We start from the raw sequence: 11,110 nt of genomic DNA, 5'->3' as shown, positions 1-11,110 counted from the left end.
AAGCAGTGACAGTATAGGTTTTATTATAAAATGTTGAACCTGATAAATCACCTCACCCAAAGACTCATGTTCTTTGTAGAACTATTGTGGTAGACTAAGTGGCTCAAAATATGCCTGTAATATTTGCACATTGGAACTCCATCTGTTGCCCAAAAGATGACTATGACCACACCAAGTGAAACAGACATTTTTTTCTTTATTTCTTTGGGAGTTCATATAATATACTTTTGTAATATTTATTCCCACACCCCAATCTTACTTAGATCACCCCCTTCTCTATTCACTCTAATCGGTGTTCTTAAAAAAAGAATCTTTCAAGACCAATTTGTGCTCTACAAATATTCTTAAACGTGTGGCCTTCTGGTAGAGAAAGGTTGACTTACCAGGACCTATACTCTTTCTCACAAGCTAATAATTGTCCATTGTTCCATGGCTTTGGGTAAGATAATGTACCCACCTTCCCTCTGCATGCTCAGGTTTGGTTTGTTTTTCGTTGTACAGTTATTATTATTTTCTTTTGTTTCACATGAGTTAAAATCTATGCAATCATTGTCTTTTAAGATAGAGATAGAGACAGAGACCCACATTGGAGCACTGGACTGACCTCCCAAGATCCAGATGAAGAGCAGAAGGAGGGAGAATATGAGCAAGGAAGTCAGAACTCATGTGAATCAAATACAAGAAAAATAACTGAATAACCAAAAACAGACCAAACCTGATCATGCAGTGGAAAGATAGGTACATTATCCTACTCAAAGCCATGGAACTATGAACAATTATTGGCCATAAGATTATCAGTGCTCCCAATCAGCAGGAAGTAGCCTAGAAAACTATGTTTACATTTCCAAAAAATGGATTATGAATGTTTGTTTTTATTTAGTTTGTTGGTTACAAGTTGTTATGGATAATGGCCAGGAAACATGCTAAACAATGGAAGTTAGATTCAAGGATCTTGTTTTGAAAAGAATAAAAGGGAGGATATAGTCAGGATAGGCTGAAAGGGTAGATTATTAAATCTATTCTGGATCAAAAGGGACAATATAGATATAATCTTGTTTTTAAAAGGGAGCATATAGATATGATAGGCTAAAATGTTGGATTATTGAATCTACTCTGAAAAGATAAAGGGAGGATATAGACATGGTAAGATAAAAAGGTAGTTTATTGAATCTATTTTTACAAAGTAACTACTAGATTTAAATCTTTTACATTGGATTAGACTTTTATATATTGTATCCAAATTTTGTGTATTGATACAAATTTGAGATTAATTTTGTTAAAACATACTGTACATACCTTTCTAATCTTGTTCAAAGTATTGTACCTATACTGCTCATTTAACAATGTAATGCAGATTTCTAGTCCTTGAAAATTATCATTACCAACTGTTTAGTGGTGTAGGATGTGTTGCTTTCTTTGGTTGAATAAAGAGACTGCCTTGGTCTTTTGGTAGGGCAGAAATATAGGTAGGCTGGAAAGACAAAACTGGATGCTGGGAAGAAGAGCAGAGTGAGGCAGACACCATAATTCTCCTGCCCAAGACAGACACTGGTTAGACTCATGCCAGTAAGTCAAAGTCAATTGGTGATACACATTAACAGAAATGGGTTAAATCAAGGTGTGAGAGTTAGTCAATAAGAGGCTAGAGCTAATGGGCCTGGCAGTGTTTAAATGAAAAAAAATGATAAGTCAATTTTACTTTAGGATTCTAAGAATCTTAATGTAATGTAAGAATCTTCTTGTAATCTTAAACACCAATGAGAGGAAAAATTGCTTGTAGGGTTCTGAACATGAATGCACATTCTTGGATTTTCACTAAGATTGGAAAATTCTTTTCTGTCTGTATCTCATTTTCTCTTTTCCTCCCTGGATGTTCTGTATGTGATGGAGAATATAAGAGGCAATTCATGTGTGTAGATATATATTTAAATGTTCCAAGGTGCAGTGGGTCAATGGTCTTTTATCCTGTTACTTGTATTATTTTTATTAAAATGCTGATTGGCCAGTAGCCAGGCTGGAAGTATAGGTGAGGTGATAGCAACAAGGAAGTAAATAGAGGCGAGGCAATGAGAATTCTGGAAAAAGGAATGTTTCAGTCAGCAGTAATGATCCAGTCACAAAGGAAACAAGATGTCACTGCCTCACTAAAAAGGAACCAGGCAGAAAAAAAAACCCAGACCAAGGACTAAACAGATGTGGGACCTGATAGACCAAAATCCTCAGTCAACAAATGGTGATCAACATGTAGACAACTGCATCCACTGAAAGCCTGAGAGAGCTTGGGAAGTAATTCTAGAGAGAAAAGAATAGAGTTAAGCACAGCTTATTGACAGCAGCATTTTCTCAGGTGGCCTCTGTTTGTTAGAGGCAAATATATCTCATTTAAGAGAGGCTTCCTTACTTAGCTTTAGCTGCAAAACCTTGCAGCTCTTTTAAGAGGTCTTGCCACAAAACATTATATGGTTTTTATGAAAAGTTGATTGCATGCTTCTTCATGGTGGCAGGGACCTTGAAATGCCACGGAATTGTGCCGATAAGCACAACTCCAGCTACCTCCGCCACGAGACTGGGATCTCAGAAAGCTAAAGAATGGGCTGGATCCAGTCATCAAAGTCAGGGCTTTAATTCTAGCCATATCACATAGCAAATTTAAGACTCACATGACCAGAAAAAGAGAGACATACAGTAAAGATAGATTCAGATGAAGAAAACTTCTAAATGGTTGATGGTTGCTTAATAATATATGTAGACTTGAGAGAGAAAAGAAAAAAGAATAAAGTCCTTAAAATAAAAAGAAGAAAAGAGAGTAATTGGGTGTGGTGGCATACCTTTAATGCCAACACTTGAGAGCAGAGGCAGAAGGATCTCTGTGAGTTCAAGGTGTGGTGGTACACACCTTTAATCCCAGCACTTTGGAGGCAGAAGAAGGCATATCTCTGTGACTTGAAAAGAAGCATTACAGAGTAAGTTCCAGGACAAAGATACACAGAAAAACCCTTTCTCTAAAAGCCAAAAATTAAAAATAAAATAAAATAGAGATAAAATAAAGCCATGTAAAGATAGAAAACACACAGAGAATCTGGATACTGTATGTTATTATATTTTTCAGAGTTGTTTGAATGCTGAGGAAGGAGTAACAGCTGCCAAAAGGTATTTGTTTATAAATGTTGCTGATATAATCCAAGATAGATATTTTGAAAATATCTTGACGTGAAAATTAAAGTCAAAAGTTATGTTACTTTGGAGAAGATGTTTTAATTTTGTTTGCACAGGAAATGAGAGGCTGTGGATCCATTCTGGGTTTAGAAAAATCAGGTTTGAAGAAGGAAGACTTCCTGAGAAATCTGATAGGAGCAGATAGATGGCCCAGATGTCTGGGTTCTACATCTAGAACACACCCATGACAGCTGGCTGAGATAATCAAGCCTCACAGCATACTCTAGTCACTACTTGATCATAATTCTAAATTTTCTTTAAGTCCCATAATATTATCAGCACCTCCATTCAACATTAAATGGCCTGGAAAACTATACCCACATTTCCAAAAAATGGACTGTGGATATTTTTTTTTTGTTTGGAATGTTGGATACTAGTTGTTATGGATAATGGTCAGGAGAAAAGCTAAACAAAGGATATTAGATTCAGAGTTCTATTTTTTTAAAGGGGGAGAGTACTGTGCTACAATGGTCTTTTATTCTGTTACTTGTGTAGAGAGCTGCTTTGTTCTGTGCCTTGAAAATGGCGCTGGCTTCCGCTCTTCACCCCTGACCGATGGACATTCTCTGACCCTAAACATCTTTATTTATGGCCAAATATGTGACCTGGCTTGCTTCTGCGTACTTAGCCCTATCCGCATTTCCCACGTGGCTTGCTAGGGTTGGCTACCCAGGGGGGTATTCAAGCAGCGAGTGGGTTTTTCCCATCCCATTGTTCTACTCAGAAATTGTTCAAGGTCCTAAATAAAGCTTAGGAAAGAGAGCCACCTGTGGCGTTTTTCTTGCTGGTCAAGTCGAATGCCACAGCTGCTGCCGAAACCTGGGAGAACTTCACCAGGCGATGACTCAGAAATTCCTAATGCTCAGGGAAGTACACTAAAGTCCCCAAGGTAAGAAGGGGGGGTTCTGCAACAAAGCAGGGGTAAACTGCTCGTCCCTGGATAGAAAGGGTAGCCCTGGCAAAGCGGAGGATAATCACTCTTATCTACATAATAAAGAGAGAGTGACCGCATCAAAGCAGGGATTTTTTACTGCGCTGCCTCTTAGATAAGGGGAAGGCAGAGAAACCGGTTCTGCGAGTTAGCAAGCTGAAGGTGAAGAAAGGCTTTGAATAGTTATGGGTGGAAATCACTCTCGCCCAATTTTTATAGCTCTGAATGAGTTGCTACGATCAAAAAATTTGAAAATAAAACGAACTACTCTAGAAAGATTCCTAAATGAATGTGAGACAATAGCTCCGTGGTTTGCTGATAGTGGGAGTCTATCAATGTCTTCATGGGATAAACTGGGCAAAGACCTGGATTTTGCGCATGAACAAGGGAACCTTAGGGGCGGAGTTAGGCCGGTCTGGAAACTAGTTAGGGGCTGTCTGGAAGATCAGCGCTGCAGTGAGGCGATAGAAAAGGGACAAGCAGCCCTAGAAATCATGCAGGAAGATTGATCGAATAAGTCTGAGAAGGCAGGCAGTGAAAGAAGCTTTCATAAGCAGCAAAAATTGTACCCAGACCTTTCTGAGTTCGAAGAGTCGGAAGAAAGGGACTCAGAATCAAGTGGATCTGATAGGGAACTCTTAGAACTTGCAGAAAGATTGCGGAAAGTGAGGCTGAGGAAAAGGAAGAAAAGCAGAGAGAAAGGAAGTTCGAGAGCTACAAGGCCTTGCCTCATGGCACCCTCTGCCCCCCCACCTTATGTGGAGGGAAGTCAGGGCAGCACTGGAAGCACCTTTTGTCCAGGAGTTTGGAAGTAAGTGAGAACAGAACTACGATTAGCTTGTCCAGTGTTTCAGGATCCACAAGAAAATAGATACCAGGAGCCCCTGGATTTTAAGGTGGTAAAATCCTTAGCTGAGTCTATGAGGACTTACGGGACAAGCACCTCCTTCACGGTGGCGCAGATGGAGGCCCTGAACCGATATTGCATGACGTCCAGTGATTTGAGCGGGCCAGCTCATGCATGTTTAAGCCCAGGGCAGTATCTTGACTGGAGAGCCTTTTTGATAGAGTTTGCAAATGAGGAAGCGGCTATCAATCAAGCAGCAGGGAACAATGCTTGGGATAGGGACATGCTATTTGGCCAGGGTCGCTTTGCCAATCAACAGACTGGCTACCCAGCCCAAGTCTTTGAGCAAGTTAATAAAATAGGCATCAGGGCTTGGAAGGCATGGCCCAACCAGGGAGAAGTATACGGCAATCTTACTAAGATCCTGCAAGGCCCTGCGGAACCATTTTCAGATTTTGTAGCTCGCATGGTTGAAGCTGCAGGCAGACTCTTTGGAGATCCAGAACAGGCCATGCCAATAATAAAACAACTGATATATGAACAATGCACAAAGGAATGTAGGAATGCTATAAATCCTTACAAAAGCCGAGGACTTGAAGTGTGGATGAAAATTTGCAGGGAGTTAGGAGGACCTCTTACAAATGCAGGCCTAACAGCAGCAATGGTTCAGCTGACACAAGGGAAAAGAGCAGCTTCAGGTGCCTGCTTTAAGTGTGGCAAAGTGGGACATTTAAAACGACAGTGTCCAGAGAGGAAAGGTACCTCTCAAGGGCATGATGGCCAACATCTGACTCAGCAAGACCTCTGTCCAAAGTGTAAAAAGGGAAAACACTGGGCAAACGAATGCAGATCTGTAAAAGATATAAATGGCCAGCCCTTGTCTCAGACGCCTGCAAGCTCCCGTTCAAAAAACGGACCACGGGCCCACCCCCAGGGCCCGCAAATATATGGGGCAGTCGAGAGTCAGAGCGAGGACACGTGTCAGGGGATGTGGCCTTCTCTCCAACATCCGAGAGACCACGGAGAGCCACTGCGGGCTCGGCAGGACTGGACATCCGTGCCACCACCAGACTCGTATTAACTCCCAGAATGGGAATCCAGCTTGTAGAAACAGATTTTAGAGGACCTCTTGATCCAGGAACAGTAGGATTACTTATAGGGAGATCTTCCATGACATTAAGAGGTCTAAGAGTTCATCCTGGAATTATAGATCCAGATTACACTGGGACAGTCAAGGTTATGGTGGAGTCACCTAAAAGCATTTTTACAATTTCCCCTGGAGATCGGATTGCTCAACTCGTACTCCTTCCCAGTCTCCATGGGCAGTTTAAGGCCTGTCCTACAGAAAGAGGAGGTAAAGGCTTTGGCTCCTCAGGCACGGACTTAACCTTTTTATCCCTTGATTTAGACCAACGACCAGTTTTGACACTTAAAGTAGATGGAAAAGACATTCTGGGCCTGCTGGATACAGGTGCTGATAAAAGCATCATAGTCATAAAGGATTGGCCATCAGGGTGGCCAATCCAAGCCTCCTCTCAAACCTTACAAGGCCTAAGTTATGCAAAAACCCCAGATATGAATGCTAGGCAATTACAATGGAGCGATGATGAAGGTCACTCAGGGAGTATTCAACCTTATGTTGTAGAACTCCCCGTTTCCCTATGGGGGAGAGATCTGCTGAAAGACATGGGATTTAAACTCAATAATGAATATTCCCCAGCTTCACAGCGGATGATGACTAAAATGGGCTATCATTCAAGCTTCGGGTTGGGAAAAAAGCTGCAAGGGCAGAAAGACCCAATATCTATGCAACCACGCCCTTCTAAGCAGGGGCTGGATTTTTTCTAGGGGCCACTGGGGAGGGAATTCCCATCACATGGAAGACAGAGGAGCCAATGTGGGTTCCTCAGTGGCCTCTCTCCTCTGAAAAGTTAGCAGCTGCAAATGAGTTGGTAGCAGAACAGTTAGCTTTAGGCCACATTAAGCCATCCATCTCTCCTTGGAACACTCCTATTTTTGTGATTAAGAAGAAATCAGGAAAGTGGCGCCTACTGCATGATTTACGAGTAATTAATAATCAGATGCAGCTTATGGGGCCAGTACAACGCGTGCTGCCTCTGCTGTCTTCCTTGCCTGCTTCCTGGCCTGTAATTGTAGTTGATTTAAAAGATTGTTTTTTCTCCATTCCCTTGTTTTACAAGGATAGTAAAAAATTTGCCTTTACTATTCCATCCTGTAATCATGAAGAGTCAGATAAAAGATATGAGTGGGCCGTCTTACAACAAGGAATGTCTAATAATGGCACTATGTGTCAATTATATGTAGGAGAGGCTATTGCACCGTTGAGGGAGAAATTCCCTGCTCTAAGATGCGTTCACTACATGGATGACATCCTGTTGGCAGCCAAAAGTGAACAAATGCAAGACCAGGCCTATGTGGAGTTAGTTAAATTACTTGAGAAGAAGGGTCTGTCTATAGCCCCTGAAAAGGTGCAAAAGGATAGGAGTGTTAATTATCTAGATGCACGAATTGATGAGAAGCAAATTATTCCACAAAAGGTAGAATTGAGAAAAGATAATTTAAAAACCCTAAATGATTTTCAAAAATTGTTAGGTGATATAAATTGGCTTAGATGCTATTTGAAGTTGCCAAATTATGAATTAAAACCTTTATACAATATTTTAAATGGAGATTCTGCCTTAAATTCTCCAAGGCAGTTGACTAATGAAGCATGAGAGGCATTGTGTAAGGTAGAAAGTAGATTACAAGATGCCTTTTTACAAAGGATTCAAGAGGGTCAAGATATCATTTTGTGCATCCTTCCTTCGTATTATCAGCCTACAGGGTTGCTATGGCAAGATGGGCCATTACTTTGGATTTATCCCAAAATATCTCCATCCAAATCTCTTGAGCATTATCCTACTGCTGTGGCAACTTTAGCCCTGAACGGGATTCAACAGTGTTTACAATATTTTGGGGCTGCCCTCACCACTGTTATAATGCCTTATTCCAGCCATCAAATAAAGATTTTGTCTGCTATGGTAGATGATTGGGCTATTTTGCACTGTAGTTTTAATGGCAACATAGACAATCATTATCCCAAACATCCGTTGTTGAGATTTTTTAAGGAGCATCCTATGATATTTCCTAAAATAACATCATCTCAGCCTATTTCCATAGCCCCAAATATATTTACAAACGGATCTAAGACAGGCTATGAAATGTATATGATAGATAAACAAAAACCTGTGAGGCATCAATTTCAGCCCGGTTCTCCTCAGATTGTAGAGTTACAGATTGTAGTTGAAGTCTTTAAAGTTTGCCCTTTTGAATTTAATTTAATATCAGATTCCGCATATGTTGTTAATGTCCTCAAAATTCTAGAAGTAACTGGACCTATTAAGAATTCCAGTCCAGTATGCCTTTTATTTCAACAATTGCAACATTTAATTTGGAAGAGAAAAAATTGCTTTTATATCCAGCATATGAGAGCTCATACAGGTCTGCCAGGACCCTTGAATGAAGGAAATGATATAGTAGATCAATGGACCAGGATGGAATATATATTCATAAGTTCTACCTTGGAAAATGCGAGAGTTTTTCATAAAGTCTTTCATGTTAATGCTAAAGCATTACAACAAAAATTTCATCTCTCTTGAGCAGATGCTCGACAAATAATTCTAGATTGCTCTCAATGTGCAACTCATCAACATCCACCCAATATTGGAATAAATCCACGGGGTCTACGCCCTCTAAAAATTTGGCAAATGGATATAACACATATATCTAAATTTGGAAATATGAAGTATGTACATGTGTCTATGGACACCTGCTCAGGTGTAATACATGCCACGCCTATGACAGGAGAAAAGGCCCGCAATGTCATAGCTCATTGCCTAGAAGCTTGGGCTCCCTGGGGCAAACCTCAACAATTAAAGAATGACAATGGACCAGCTTACACAGGTCAAATGTTTGCCTCTTTCTGTCTACAAATGGAAGTGCAGCTTGTTCATGGATTGCCATACAATCCTCAGACACAAGACATTGTGGAGCATGCTCATCACACACTAAAAGAATGTCTACAAAAACAAAAAGAGGGAATAGGCCATTGCTGGACCCCAAAAGAGAGACTTTCCATCGCTTTATTTACTATAAATTTTTTAAATTTGGACGCTCAAGGTCGTTCTGCAGCTGATAGACATCAGGACCCCCATGGCCCTACTAAAGGGATGGTCAAGTGGAAAGATATTTTGACAGGGCTCTGGTACGGGCCCGATCCAGTGCTGGCATGGGCACGAGGTTCTGTTTGCATTTTTCCCCAGGATCGACAAGATCCAATGTGGGTCCCTGAGCGACTGATAAGACGGATCCAGGACCATGAAGACCATGAAGTTGGTGCTGACAATACTATGGCCCATTCTGCTGATGATTCCGAACGGACAGATGGAACCAAGATGGGGGAATCCTCTCCGTGTTCCCACGACCAATGCCGATTCATCATGATGCTAGGTTGTTTCCACGACTGTTTACCAGTAATAGAAGTCTTGATATTCCTTATTTGCCAATAGAAACGGATTTAGCACCCATAGGAGAAAATAGATCTTTTGGCCTGAAAGGAACCTTATGTTTTTATATAGTTCGCAACATTTCTGAAACATCCTCCTGCATTCCCTTATACAATCAAACGGCCGGTTGGTTTGATTTGCCCTTGAGTTCTAGTGGCCCCTGTCATTCAGCGAATGCCACTTGGGCATCAGGATGGTGGCCTGTAAAGATGGATGATGGTATTCCTCCACACCAGCCGAAATGGGCTCCCTGTTGTTGGGGGATAAATTGGGGAGAGTTTTGGCCCTGGACTGGTTGTCAGTCTCATACAGTAATTTGGGCTGATAAAGCACAGCGTTTTACCTTTTCCCCAGGAATTAGCACAAGCTTTAATAAAAGTTTTACAGGCTTTAATTTTAGTGATCAGAATCCTTTTCGAAGCTATATGTCTAACCCCTTTGATAATTGACTGTTATGTGGTATTAATGGTAGTTGCATGAATTTAGAACCCATGATTATGATTGGTGGAGGAGTCCATGGAACTAGCCAATTTACCTGGGGTACATCTCGCCCGTGGGGATGTTGGGGCTCTGAACCGTCCTACGTTACTGTCACTTCGCCTGATGGCACCACTGGTATTCATTCAACCTATGCTGGCTGCTCTGGTGAAGGGAGTAAAACATTTTATAATATTACCTATAAGCCAACCCCAGTGTGTGTTTATCCTCCATTTATGTTTGTGGTAAGTAATATAGAGCCAAGCAATTGTGATAATGTAACTTGCTTTTATGCCCAATGCTGGAATGCCAGCTTATTTAAATATGCGATTGTTACCCGCATGCCACGGTGGATACCCGTCCATGTGGATGCTCCTCACGCTATGAGCTTATTTAGACTAAAAAGGGATTTTGGAATTACCGCTGCCGTCATTGCTGCCACTTCCCTAGCAGCGGTTGGAGCTGCCACTGCGGCGGTTGCCATGAGCCATACTGTACAGACTGCACAAACCCTAAACAACCTTTCAGCCAACGTTGCATTGGCTTTAGATGTTCAGAAAGGGATCAATGCACAACTGAAAGGAGGGCTAATGGTAGTTAATCAAAGAATTGATTTGGTGCAGGAACAAATCGATGTCCTCTGGCAGTTGGCTCAGCTAGGATGCCAATGGAAGTATGCTGGACTCTGTGTGACAAGCATACAATATGAGAATTTTACCCATGCTGCGAACTTGTCTAAACAACTGTCTAGTTATCTCCTAGGTAATTGAACTGGAGAATTTAAAACCATGATGAAGCAGCTGAGGGTGGCCATCGTTACCGTGAATTCCACCCGAGTGGATGCTGGAATTGCTAAAGGGCTTTCATCCTGGATCTCTGCAGCTATGAATCATCTGAAGGAGTGGGCGGGCTTGGGAGCGTTAGCTGGCCTTCTGGTGTTGGTCTCCCTAGCATGTCTGTGGTGTATCTGTTGGATTAGGGTCTCTCAAAGATGCAGTGCAGCCATGATAATACAAGCCTTTACAGCCATAGAGGCTGGCCAATCCCCCCAAGCATGGTTAGCCACCATGAAAA

General features: G+C 41.5%; 1 long non-coding RNA gene across 1 annotated transcript; it reads left to right on the top strand.

The window, feature by feature from the left end:
* Window positions 1-3,950: 3,950 nt before the first annotated feature.
* Window positions 3,951-9,613, top strand: LOC148121127 (uncharacterized). The gene is made up of 2 exons (XR_015738546.1): window positions 3,951-4,105; window positions 9,317-9,613. It is a non-coding gene; the product is annotated as an uncharacterized LOC148121127 (long non-coding RNA).
* The last annotated feature ends 1,497 nt before the right edge of the window (window positions 9,614-11,110 follow it).

Source organism: Myodes glareolus, chromosome 8 (genome assembly GCF_982192425.1).
Source record: "Myodes glareolus chromosome 8, mMyoGla1.1, whole genome shotgun sequence".
In the NCBI taxonomy this organism is placed as follows: domain Eukaryota; kingdom Metazoa; phylum Chordata; class Mammalia; order Rodentia; family Cricetidae; genus Myodes; species Myodes glareolus.
This window is presented reverse-complemented; position numbering and strand designations above follow the sequence as displayed.